This window comes from Lissotriton helveticus, chromosome 5_1 (assembly GCF_964261635.1).
Source record: "Lissotriton helveticus chromosome 5_1, aLisHel1.1, whole genome shotgun sequence".
Taxonomy (NCBI): domain Eukaryota; kingdom Metazoa; phylum Chordata; class Amphibia; order Caudata; family Salamandridae; genus Lissotriton; species Lissotriton helveticus.
In genome coordinates, this window is record NC_136065.1 from 1,752,709,761 (window position 1) to 1,752,724,174 (window position 14,414).

Consider the following 14,414-nt stretch of genomic DNA (forward strand, 5'->3'; position numbering starts at 1 on the left):
TCCAGTCCTGGAAGGGCTCAACCAGGCTTGCCTTTGAAGCGCCTACAAGGGAAGGTCAGTGAAGTAGTATAGAAGACGTGGTAAAACTATCATTTTATTAAGGCCACACGGCCTGTAAATGTCAGGGGGAGCGTGTCCCAGACCGACATCTGGGAGCGAATTGATGCCAGAAATTTACCCAGGTTGCCGCCAAATAGGTCCTCCTGCTGATGGAAGATTCTGCCCCCAAGGTATCGAAACGTGTCTGTCTGCCATTCTATGTAATTATAATTTTGCGTGAATTTTGGGTTGGGGCATGTTTTATCGAATGGGAATAGACACGACTTTGACGTGTTTACTTTCTACCCTGAGAGAGTAGCAAACTCTCCCAGAGTGTGTGCCAGTGACAGTGGGATCGACTGTATGTCTGTGATATATATAAAAAAGTCATTTGCGTACAGCAAAAATGCATGTATACTGTCTCCTAACAGAATTCCCCATTCCGTCCCTTGCATTTGAATGGCTGCCTCCGGGGGTTTGTCACACCCACATTCATTATATGCAAAACAAAACTCATCCAACATACTGCTGCAATCTTTCTTCTCTTACTTCACCCAAGAGAACGCAGTGCTGCAGTCTTGCATCACTGCACTGGCTATCAATAGCAAGAAAGGCAATGTTCAGGACACTTTGCATTGTTTACAGACCTAAATTCGATCAATACAAACAACTCAGGACACTGCACTACAGGCTTTCATCACTTATCATACCACCTTATCATAAGAAAACCATAGGAGGCCCTGATTTCTCAGTACAAGCAGCCAAGCTCTGAACAGTCTACTAGCCAGCATTTGAAGCATTGAGGCACCTATATGCTTCAAAAGATAGTTGAAAACATGGCTGTTTTCAAGTCAACTATACCACTACATACATCCCTGCAACAGAATCTGAAAACAAAAAGTTGCACCCTCAAACTCAATCTTCAGCTTAGAAACAAGCCAACCAGTAAGTTACTTCAGCAGGTATGGCAAGGAGAGGTAACCTATGCTTGGCCGGGGTATTATATAGGTATGTAAGTTCATACATACCAATTCTGGCCCACAATGATACTAATACCATGACATTCAAGTACTTGTACAGCCAATAAACCAGCCATCACTAAATGAACAGGCATGGAATAACTGAAGTGATTTGTCACAAGCTGCAGGTCAATTGAAGGACTTGAATCTAGTCTATGACCCAAATAATTATACACTATGGCTGCTTCTTTACATCTCACAATGGCTTTTAGATATCAGATAATAGTAGCGATACACATCCCAACATTTCTCTCTACTTCTCTCATCCCCAAACAATGCCAGCTCTGGCCCAGAACTATACGCTAGGGTCAGATTTATTAAGATTTTGCATTGAGCTTGCTTCACTTTTGTGATGCAGCCAAACGAAAAATCATTTTGATATTTGCCAAGCAACGAAAAAGCCACCTTGCATGGCTTAGTGTACTTTAATCTGGGAATGCACTGACTTCTATAGGTGGATGTATGAGAAAGCCCATGTTCCATCCAGGGAACTCTTTCCCAAATTAAGGTAATTTAAGGAAGCAGCATGCACTGCTGTGTGTTGCCTTAAATTACCTTAATTTGGGAAAGAGTTCCCTGGATGGAACATGTGCTTTCTCATACATCCACCTATGGAAGTCAGTGCATTCCCAGATTTACTAAAGCTAGTAAACTTGGGAATGTTTCAAAATTGTACGTCTTCCCCAGCGAAGCGTAACAAGGAGAAATTGTTTTCTTTCTTCTTGTTACTTCTTCATTCTATGTGTGCTGCATATGTTGAATATGCATCTATGGATTGTGTCTGTGCAGGAAGTTGTCCCTTCCTGCACAAAAACAATCCTGCCTGTAATGCAGGCACCCTTGTATCATGGTGCAAGGGTGCCTGCTTTAGCACAAGTAGTACACAGCACACCAACGTTAGAAGACAGCAAAAATGTGCCATCTTTGAAAAAATTGTGCATTTCTGCTAGCTGCCTTTTGCCCAGTGCAGTGCAGTAAGCTGTTTCACTACATTGCTTTGCATGAAATGTAAGCAAATTGGCACGAAAATTCTTGATTGGACAAAACTGTGCTGTTGCCAGTTAAGCAGATTATAGTGATAAGAAATGCCCTAATGGGACAAACAGAGCTGTTCAAAACTGCCAACATGTTGAAAAACCATAAATTGCACATCTCTCTCACACATCATTATTCAGACCACACTGCTACAAGCTGCGTCTCTTAACATGATACCCGCACCTTGATGACAATATGTATCACTTGTGCACAAACAAGATTTGTTTTCATCCTATTAAAATCTGTGCTTTCATTACTTCAGAATCACAACACAAAATGTGCTTCAGTTGTGCTTTTGTGACTGCTCGAATACGTTGAAATATTTTTTACTATTCATTTACAGATATTTAAATTGTTTGTGAATTAGAAACAAAGTGACATTCTACAGTAGTTGTTTCAGATTGCCCGTATACAAGGCACTGGAATTAATGAGATTGTGCAAACGTCGAAATATGTGATTCTGCAACCGTATAATTATGAATTTACCTAAATGGCTGCAAAATCCATCATCTGTTGCATAATGTGCACATTTTAACAAAAAACTCATTTTGTTTCTAGCTCAAACATATCAAAAGTTACTAAAATGATGCAGCGCATGCTGCCGTGCAGAGGAAGGTCTTTCGCAAAGGTTGACTGGTCACCTTTCAGTTGGTTACATTACGTTGCGGTATTTGGATGTGGAATTGTTACAAATAAAGTAAAACCTTTGCCCAGATAGAGCTAACATGCAAAAATGACAAAATAATGAAGTGGTACGATTAACAAATGTGCATCATTGGACTGAATAATTTGTGTTTTCTTGGCACATAATTTAGTTATTATTGCTGTATAATTTAGGCCTCCATTGCAGCCTTATTCCAGCTGCCCTATCTGTACCACAGAGAGATTGCCTCATAGTTCACTTCATAAAATCCCCTCATGTTGCAGTTAAAGGAAGAAGTAAACTTCTCCACAATAAAAGTATAAGCATCAATTTTTCTGAAAACAGGCTTTATTTAACCTGTCTTGGAATACGAAGGAAACGTAACATGATAGAACCAAGGGGCATATTACCAAGCAATAGCGATAATTATCGCTATTGCTTGGATAGAGACAAAGGGGCATATTATCAAGGGGGTGTATCTCCGCTTTTTTGGCTTTAAAAGCCAAGAAAGCGGAGATAAAATTATCTCCCTATTACCTAGCTGTCGCTAACACCAGTTAGCGACCGCTAGTAGGAGATAGCGACCATCTTGGGCCCTACTTTGCATGTCAGTGATATTTATCACTAATGACATGCAAAGTGGGCGTGCCAAGATGTTAGCGACTGGAAACAGTCGCTAACATCGCTATCTCCTATTACCAACTTTTGGAGATATTCGCGCTAAGCGCGAATATCTCCAAAAACTAACACCTGCCCTGAGCAGTTCTTAGCCATGTTATCCATTGGGAGGTGGATAACATGGCTAAGAGCATTAGCTCGGTAATGCATGAATATCGCTGACTTTTCAGCGATATTCATGCATTGCGGCCGTTTTTTATCGCATTTGCGATAAACCTTGATAATAGCAAGGTTTATCTGCGATAATTTCTGACGATGCTTAGCGGTAAAAAATTCGTTGCTAAGCATCGTTAGCGATAAATATCGCTTAACGTTGGTAATATGCCCCAAAATTTTACCGCAGAGCTGCGCCGATTTTTATCGCAGATAAATCTTGGTATTACCAAGGTTTATCGCAAATGCGATAAAAAACGGCCGCAATGCATGAATATCGCTGAAAAGTCAGCGATATTCATGCATTACCGAGCTAATGCTCTTAGCCATGTTATCCACCTCCCATTGGATAACATGGCTAAGACTGCTCAGGGCAGGTGTTAGCTTTTGGAGATATTCGCGCTTAGCGCGAATATCTCCAAAAGTTGGTAATAGGAGATAGCGATGTTAGCGACTGTTTCCAGTCGCTAACATCTTGGCACGCCCACTTTGCATGTCATTAGTGATAAATATCACTGACATGCAAAGTGGGGCCCAAGATGGTCGCTATCTCCTACTAGCTGTCGCTAACTGGTGTTAGCGACAGCTAGGTAATAGGGAGATATTTTTATCTCCGCTTTCTTGCGAAACACAAAACTGGCAGTTTGGATACGTGACACCATAAACAGCCTCACGGCACAGAGGTGACACACCCACCATCCATTAACAAATCCCTCAATTGACAGCACAAAATGTCGCACCCACACTTGTCTGAGTGAATTGCCTGTACAGATGAGTGACATGCACGCAGGGAATGTGTATCCGAATGCTTTTATTAGTACATGTAGTGCTTGTGGTCAGTCAACGTACTGTGCCATGACATTAACCAGAGAAGAAATTGTCAATGATGTAGTCCCTACAGGTTCTTCCTGCTGCGGCTGAAGTGGGCTGTGGTACACCTGCCTCATCTTCATCATCGTCATCCGGTGCATCTGGCACTCGTATCCATGGGCCCTTGCTGCATGCATATATGTTGTGAAACACACAACATGCAACGATCATCTTGCGCACGAGGTCTGGGCTGTACATGAGCTCACCCCCAGTGACGTCCAGGCACCTGAAACGTGACTTCAACACGCCAAATGTGCGCTCCACAAAGCCCCTGGTGCATTTGTGGGCCACATTGTACTGCCTCTGGGCCTGTGTGTTCGGGGCTCGGAGGGGTGTCATCATCCAAGAGCAGAGTGCATATCCTTGGTCACCTGTGACAGTGCAGAGAGACATGAGTCAAGACTACGTACTGCGTGATGTGTTGGCAGGCTCAAAGCTTCATTGGTGTGTGAAATGTGTGAACTAGTGATTCCTGTATGACATGTACTGCATGTTGCACATGAGCTGCATCAATGTGTACTACATAGCCGCACTGCTGCACCTCCCCACCCCGGAGCACATTCACCAGTGTGCATAGCGCAATTACATCAAATGCACCCCTACGGCACACGATTGACATGCCTGTCCGTGCTTGTCTACAAGCCTGAGTATGACACAGTGAGGATGCAGCGCAGAATGTGTCTGGCCATGTGTGCGTATGCACATTGCAAGGATAGGGCTGACACAGATGTAGAGCACATGCCTGGCTGCACTCGACATGCAGTTGAGGGAACATATTTGGATCATGCTGCGTTAATAGCGACACACACAACAGTTGGCATGTGTGATCCCTGACCCAGAGGCCGCGAGCCATCCCACATGTACCCCTCAGGCCGACCATGCATACCGGGGGCATGCCACATAGCATAATCATCCATTGGGGGATGGGTGGCGAAGACACTACAACAGAGACACATGCATCAGCCACATCCTTGGCAAGGCTCACACTGAACCACACCCAGATCCACGCCTGGAGGGGCCACACCTTCTAGAGGAAGAGGTGTGGCGCCGCGGCCAGGGCGACTGATGCTGGAATCTGGGGACCACGGTTCGATCCCCGGCTCCGGCGGCAGGTCAGCCCAGCACCATGTGACTCTGGGCAATAGCTCGCTTAATCTTCCCGACGGCCCCCAGCGCCTAGAGACCCTTACGGGTGATTGTGCGCTTTACAAATGTGGACATTTACGTTACACCCCTATGCAGTACTGTTTACGCCTGTCCACCCCGCTTACACTCACATGAAGATACGACACATGTCCCAGGTCTACACCACTGCCTGTGGTGACATGGTTGCACACACTGTACACAGCACAATGTAATGTGGAATGGCCCGGGGCCTACATGCATACATAATGACTAAACAGACACACTGAGTGACTTACTGAGACTGGCTACAGGCATGTGCACCAGGACCCTTTAATTGCTAGGGGCGCATCTCCAGAGATGCCTGTGCTGAATGGGTGTCGGGTAGTGTAAGCCACCACTTAGGGGTTTGGTGGTGCTGGCAACAACCACAACAGTGAGCAGACAATCAGCAGTACAAGGTACGGCCATCATGTGTCCCTGTCTTGAGCAGCACAGAGGTTGTGGCACCAGTGCAGTTGTTGGTAGTGTCCCATCACTTTTCTACTCCGGACTGAAGCGTGGCTTCCTCTAAGTCCTCTGTGTGTCCTTTGCTTTCTTGCCCTAAGTGCGCCAGGTATGCCAGATCTTTTGACTGGGGGAGAATGTTTGCATTGTCAGCATTCCGTCTGTCATTTGCTTGCTGTAACACTTTTCCCCCTAAGTGAGATAGGTATGCCCAGACGTGGGTCCCTTGCTCACTGTGCCACTGGATTCAAGCTAGCCTGGCTGAAGAAGGGTGACATACCCTGAAATCGGTCCCAGGATGCTTGTTTCCGGTCTAAGGAGGACCTGGCCCGGCAGTTCGGTCTGGACTGTTCCCGTGGGGCATAGGGTCAAGACTGATTTGCATATGGCTGGGTCCAATTTGGTATGGCGTAGTGAGGAAAAGAACGATGTATTTAACCCAGATCTTTTTACTGGGGAAAATGTTTGCATTGTCAGCATTCCGTCCATCATTTGTTTGCTGTAACACTATGATATGAGGCACCTCAGATGGGGTAACCAACATACGTATTTCTACCTGAAATTATGTATATATTTGATCATTTTTCCCTTAGTATTCAATGTAGATAGTAAAGTCCTTTTTTAACGCCTTGCGTGCTCCCGTCAGCCAACCGCCGACGGGAGCACTAACTCGCTAGTGCTGGCCGACGGAGCCCCGCCTCCCTAACAGAACGTCCGCATCGCGGCGGAAAAACCACCGCGGTTAAGGCGTTAAATAAAGAAGAATACAACAGGACAAAAATGTATCATGGATTGTTTGTTGCATTACTGATTTCTGTATCCCCTATATCCCAATCAACAACAGGAAGATCGCCACTCAGACCCCCTCTACACTGGCATCCCCGTCCAGCTTTTCAGAACACTCCAGAGTCCAGACCATAGAGAACACTGCAACCCGACTCATTCTAGACCTCCCCAAACAAACCCACATCGCCACCACCTGAGAAACCTCCACTGGCTCTCCATTCAGAAAAGACACTAGTTCAAGTTCCTCACCTACACCTACAAAGCCCTCCATGACTTAGGACCTACCTACCTCAACAACTGAACTTCCACCAACCCGCTAGACACCTACACTCCTCCTCACTCACCCTCGCACGCACCCTGAATCTGCCACACTCGCAGCAATGGCCACTCCTTCTCCTACATCGCAGCCAAGACCTGGAATAACCTACCACTTGCGCTCCATTTGTCCCCCTCTCTGGCATACTTCAAAAAGAGACTCAACACCTGGCTCTTTGACAGAAAATCCATGCCCCGATACCCCTAGTAGAGAGGCCAGAGGACACCAGTGCCTGCCATGGGACTCTGCAACCCAAACTTCACACACACCCTCAATGCTATCCAACCTGCCTGGGTATAATGGGCCAGTCAATATTTTATTTATTTTAATAAAACAGACCCCAACACAGGTGATTAATCTTGAAAAAAAGAAAAATTCATGTCCTCCCTGCGTTTAGTGGACAATGGTTTCTTCCACCCACTAAAACTATACTATTCCTGGTACGTTTAGACACAAAGAAAAAGTCTGACATTGATTGAATCAGCAGGCTAACCATGTTGTACGTGAACTCCTTCATCTATTGTTAAGTTCGGGTCATGGCGTCAGACTTAAATATCTGTGATACTGCACAAAGCACTATAGCCCCGTGCCCCCAAAAAAGTCTATCTGACCTTTTGAAATGTAACTGGTGCTCATGTAATGCACACCAAATGCCCGTGGGCTGAGTTCACGCTGCACAAAACTGCAAAATAAAAAAAAGGTATAGGAGTTGGGTCACTTACACAATTACACCTACTCTAAAGTAATCCCCAGACACATCCTGATTTTTGTCTGATGTATTCAGCACAATTAGATATTTAGAAAACGAAAGAGATTTGGGGAACTCTTTCACCTGTTGACAGCTGCTTCAGTTGGGATTTAGAAGGCCAATGGGACCATAGCACCTTGAAGATCTGCTATTGATGGGTACCAATAGCTGGAGAAATATGTCGACCACACACTCTCAGAGGACAACAAATAATGTGGTGTATCCCAGTACATAGGTCCACACTGTGTCTGTCTGTGTGTGCCCAAGTCTCCAAGCCCAGATTAGGGTTGTGCAGGTTTTTCTATGCCCAACTGTTAGAAAGTGGGTTTACGGTTGGCTAGGGCATGCACCTAAGCCAAGCAGAACTCATCCCTCTAGTCAAGGCAAGTCAGTTACACACCAAAGATAACCTGTGCTCATCTTCTCGTAGCTTGGCACAGAGCAGGCAGGTTTATCATCAGAGGCAATGTGAAAAGCGTTTGCGCAAAACACTCACACAGAACCACAATGAATACACCACAAAAGAGACTCCACATAGGATTATATAAAAAATATATATAGTATATTGCACATAAAATCAGAACAAAGCAACATGAATAATAAATACTGTGCATCCAATGCAATTATTCAGACAATACTTGTTATCCTGGACAATGCAAGGCAAAAATATCATATATCGGTAAAATACCTAGGACATGTAATGCAACAGAGAAGCACATCAGTAAATGCTTTGCAAGTGATGCCAGCAAGGTTAGGATCAATGCATGTTAATCACAATATTACCGTAAAACACCTAGGGTGCAGTGCACCTGTGCTCCTACTAAACTTTATATGGTATTTGAGTCTTATGTGTAGGTCACAGGAGTCCCTGAGCACCTACTACCCATTTTAGGGTAATTCTGGCCAGTTTCTACATGCAGCAATTGGCAGCTTCCATCGAGGGCTCACCCCAGAATACTACAGTTTTCCAAGTGCCCCCAAGGTACGGCCCAATGAGAGGCACACACTGTAGCGGGGAGGTCTCGCATGGTCCCCTGCTTACAGGGTGGTCTAATGCATCTGCCCGCAAGCGCATAATGCAGTTGAGGAAAAAACAGTGGTGCTTCCTTGGCAAAAACCAAGTAGCCTGCGAAAGAGCGTGGGAAGGTGGTATGTCCTTTGAGGCCCACATAGTGCCTTTCAGATTTTAGGTGGTCTGCGGGGCATGGGGACCCCTTGGCATCCAGACAATGCAGCGCTGGGCCGAGCAAGAATACCCCAGGGGATCAGGAACACCCACAGTCCCACTGATCTCTTCCCTGTAGCTGTGTCTCAAGGGAAGTATGGTTAGGAGTATTTCCTTTAACACAGTGGTGTTACCCCTCAGCGAGTCCGGCATCAGGACAATCACACCACCCAAAGTGTTGAGTCTGCACGGAATGTGAGAAGCGCTGGACTTAGCGACAGAAACAGAGCACTCAACTCTCACTGACTTTGTACACCACGGAGCAACCAGCAGTGCTCAACATGCGCTGGTTCGTACTCTTCCCAGAAGGTGCCCACACTCTAGGTTTTGGGAGGCAGAACAAAGTGCTCCAACCGCACTGATTTGAAGATTACAAAATGAGGAGTACTGGACCACACCTCCTTTCAGTTGCCCTCGGCTGTAAGACTCCCAAGTGGTTGAGTTCCACTGCAGTGGGCTTACACGCAGTCTTTCTGGCCCTGATATTTACGAGAACATGTGGCAAGCCAGCAAGCCCTTGGAGAAAGGGCCACAAAGTAAAGAGCATGGAGACAGGCCAGCATATAAAGTTACTTTAGCAGAGTTGGAGACCCTCCTGAAACCCAGGAGGCAGTAGGCCGAATGTCTGACAAAATATCGAAATCAAAAATATCGAAATACAAAAATATCGGGACAAAAATATCGAAGTAAAAAATATAGGAATCCTATCCCTAACAAGGTAAGTACAAAAATATCGAAAAAATAATATCGTAGTACAAAAATATCGTATTTAAAAATATCGTTTTTTTAAATGTATTAATAATAATGTAAAAATAATTATAAAATACATATAATGTTACAAATATTAAATAAAAATATTAAAACATAATTAAAAATTTAAAACTAATACATATACATTTAAAATAAATTAAAAACTTAATAATGTAATGTAATTTTATATTTTTTAATTTCATTTAATTGATTTAATTTAAATTAATTTTATTTTTACCCTGTACGACTGTACCCCAAAAACCCAAAACTGACCCTGAACCCTAAAAATACCCCTTTACCCAAAAACCCAAAACTGACCCTGAACCCTAAAAATACCCCTTCACCCATGAACTGAAAACTGACCCTGAACCCTAAAAATACCCCTTTACCCATGAACTGAAAACTGACCCAGAACCCTAAAAATACCCCTTTACCCAAAAACTGAAAACTGACCCTGAACCCTAAAAATACCCCTTTACCCATGAACTGAAAACTGACCCATAACCCTAAAAATACCCCTTTACCCAAAAACTGAAAACTGACCCTGAACCCTAAAAATACCCCTTTACCCAAAAACTGAAAACTGACCCTAAACCCTAAAAATACACCTTTACCCAAAAACTGAAAACTGACCCTGAACCCTAAAAATACCCCTTTACCCATGATCTGAAAACTGACCCTGAACCCTAAAAATACCCCTTTACCCAAAAACTGAAAACTGACCCAAAACCCTAAAAATACACATTTACCCAAAAACTGAAAACTGACCCTGAACCCTAAAAATACCCCTTTACCCATGAACTGAAAACTGACCCAGAACCCTAAAAATACCCCTTTACCCAAAAACTGAAAACTGACCCTGAACCCTAAAAATACCCCTTTACCCAAAAACTGAAAACTGACCCTGAACCCTAAAAATACCCCTTTACCCATGAACTGAAAACTGACCCTGAACCCTAAAAATACCCCTTTACCCATGAGCTGAAAACTGAACCTGAACCCTAAAAATACCCCTGTACCCATGAACTGAAAACTGACCCTGAACCCTCAAAATACCCCTGTACCCAAAATTAATTAATATTATTTAATTACCAATTAATTATTAATTAACAATAACAATAAAGTAAATATATTAGCACATTTGCTGTAATTAATTTAATTTAATAATTAATATTATTTTGCACAATTGATTAATTAAGAATACCAATAAATTATATATAAAAAAATTACTATAATTAATGTAATTAAATAATTAATAATAATTAATTACCAACTAATTAATAATTATAAATATGTAAAAATTATAATAATTAATTAACTAATTAATAGAAATTAATGACCAATTAATTATTAATTAAAATATGTACAAACATATATCAATTAATTAATTATTATTAAATTACTTCCCACCCTATTCCCCTATAAACCCATAACCCGCTACAGAACATATTTATCTATTAATAAATTAATTAAAAATAATTAAAAATTAATTCTCAATTAATTAATTAATAATTCCTACTAATTATTAATTAATTTAACATAATTAAATTACTTCCCACCCTATTCCCCTATAAACCCACAACCCGCTACAGTAGTAAAAGACAATATTTAATAAAATAACATTAAAAATAAATAATAAAACATAATAAATACAATATAATATACACTAAATTTATTTAAAACTTGATATTAGTAACATCAAAGTTATTAATTTCGATATTATTAACATCGATATTTACAACTTCGATATTACTGATATCATGCCAATATCGATATTTAGACTGTCGATATTACTTACCTTCGATATTTTTGTATCTCGATATTTAAACTTCGATATTTTGTCTTTCCGATATTTTATTTTCGATATTTTGTCTGTGTACCAGTAGGCCAGCACAACAACGCAGGTAGTCCAAATGGGGGTTCTGGCTGGCAGCTCAGCAGTCCTCTGGCAAGGTGTAATTTGTAGAGCCAGCAGTGTCTGTTCAAGGAGTGTCTAAAAACATGAGGTCAGAGATCCAGTACTTATACTTCAAATGTATTTGATGAAGGGGTGACTGCAAAGAAACCCTTAGAAGTATGCAATCTAGACTCTCTAGACATTCAGTAGGGGGTAAATAAGCAGTTTGTGTGAGGGTGAGGGCAGGACACAACCTATTCAGATGTAAGTGTGAACTATCTCTCCCTCTCCCAGACAAGGAAGACTATCAGTATGCAGATGAATGCATATGTATCCCCAGTAACACCCAGCCCTTCCTGTGTTGTGACTGTCTAGAGAGTATGCACAAAGTGTAGCTATCACCCAGCCCAGAAGTGTACTGGAGTCAAGCTGCAAAGCACAGAGTCATAAGGACAGAGTAAAATCCAACTGCAACCAGTTAGTAGGATTTATAACCACTTTTCCAAACATACCAATCATGGCCACACCACTCCTTCCAGTTGAGGAATTACCACTTAAAAGTATATAGGGGAATTCTGAATGCTAGCCTACGGGAGGAGTGGCCTCACAGCAGTGAAAAATGAAATAGGTTGTTTGTCACTGTCAGGACAAGCCACATATAAAGGCACATGTCTTACCTTTTACTTACACAGCACCCTGTCCTTAGGGCTGCCTAGGGCCTACCTTAGGGGTGACCTATGTGTAATAAAAGGGGAGTTTGATATTGGCAAGTAGTTTTAAATGGCAATTAAAGGTGTCAGTAATCTTCACACACAGGCTTTGCAGTGGCAGGACTGAAACAGGTCTGAAAATCTAGTCCTGTGTGTGGCACAACCAATGCCTTAGGCCCACTAGTCTCAAGGGACTTAACTTATAAGTAAATCAAATATGCCAAACAGGTGTAAACCAGTTCTACCTTGTTTAGAGAATAGAACACATGCACTTTACCACCGGTTAGCGGTGGTAAAGTGTCCAGGCGGAGGAAGGCAAAAAATTTGGGGATAATCCTGCAGAAAGAGCCAGGTCCAAAACAAGGTTTTCTGAGAAGCAGCCTCTGTATCGATGCAAAAGTGAGTTCCTTTCAATCAAGCAATCAGTAAAGATTTCTCCTGCACTACCTCTTTAGAAGATTCCATAACTGCAGTGAAATCCATCTACGTGTCAGCAAAATTGTTGCTATAAATATAAATGAATAAATATAACAGCTATTGTTTAATTTCCAATTGTTTGTGCATTTAGTACTCTAAAATACAGTTTTTTACTTTCAGGAGAATTTTATTGAGCACACTTTTTGCCAACAAATGAACAGAGAGAAAGGGACAACATGGATATATGAGAGATATTTAAAACTGTTAGCACCACCTTTCTAAAATACTGTTTTGACCTTAAATAGGTTCACATAAATTCACAGACTGAGTTTACCCATGCACCTTCCTGCTGTAGGCAGAAATGGCCATGGCTTTGACATCTATAGTGGAATAAGTTACTGATCATTATTATATCCTGCTCTAAGTTCCAGACCTCTATTTTTTCCATTGCCATAGTCTCTGGGAAATAACTCATATTGTGAAACGTTTTCAATTTGTCATTCTTGCGTGGAGGATCTGTCTTGACTGGTCAGTTAGTGGTTTATTACTTATTAAAGTACCTGAACAACACTTTATGCCTGTGGTGAGTGGAAGATCCTTCATCAGACAGTCTTTTCTCAGATGCAGAGAAATATGGAGGTGACATGCACATGGGGAAGTCCTCAGTATTCATCAAACAATATCTACCATATTAAGCCAGAGCTTCTGGGACGGTAGAGAGACAAAATATCGAAATTAAAATATCGATATACAATAATATCGATGTTTTAATTTCGATGGTATAAAATATCGATGTGCAATAATATCGATAGACAGAATATCCATATTAAGGTATGTATGTTACTAATATCGAAATTTTGTTTAGTGTTATGTATTTTATTATGTTGTTTATATGTTTGTTAAACATGTTTTTTAATGTATGTTTAGAAATTGGTAATTTTGTTTACATTTTGCGTTTTAGTATCAGAGCGGGTTGTGGGTTTATAGGGGAACAGGGTGGGAAGTAATGTAATTATAATTAATTGATTAATATGTTTTAAAAATATTTTAGATTAATAAATAATTATTAATTAATAATTAATTGGTAAATAATAATTATTAATTAGTTAATTAAATGAATTAGAGTTAATGTATTAGTATTTATTATTTGTTGTTATTGTTAATTAATAATTAATTGGTAATTAATTATTATTAATTAGGTAATTAAATTAATTAGAGTTAATGTAGTAATGTTTATTATTTTTTGTTATTGTTAATTAATAATTCATTGGTAATTAATTAATATTAATTAGATAATTAAATTAATTAGAGTTAATGTAATAGTATTTATTATTTTTTGTTATTGTTAATTAATACTTATTTGGTAATTAATTATTATTATTAGTTAATTAAATTAAGTAGAGTTAATGTAGTGAGGTTTATTATTTTTTCTTATTGTTAATGAATAATTAATTGGTAATTAATTATTATTAATTAGGTAATTAAAATAATTAGAGGTA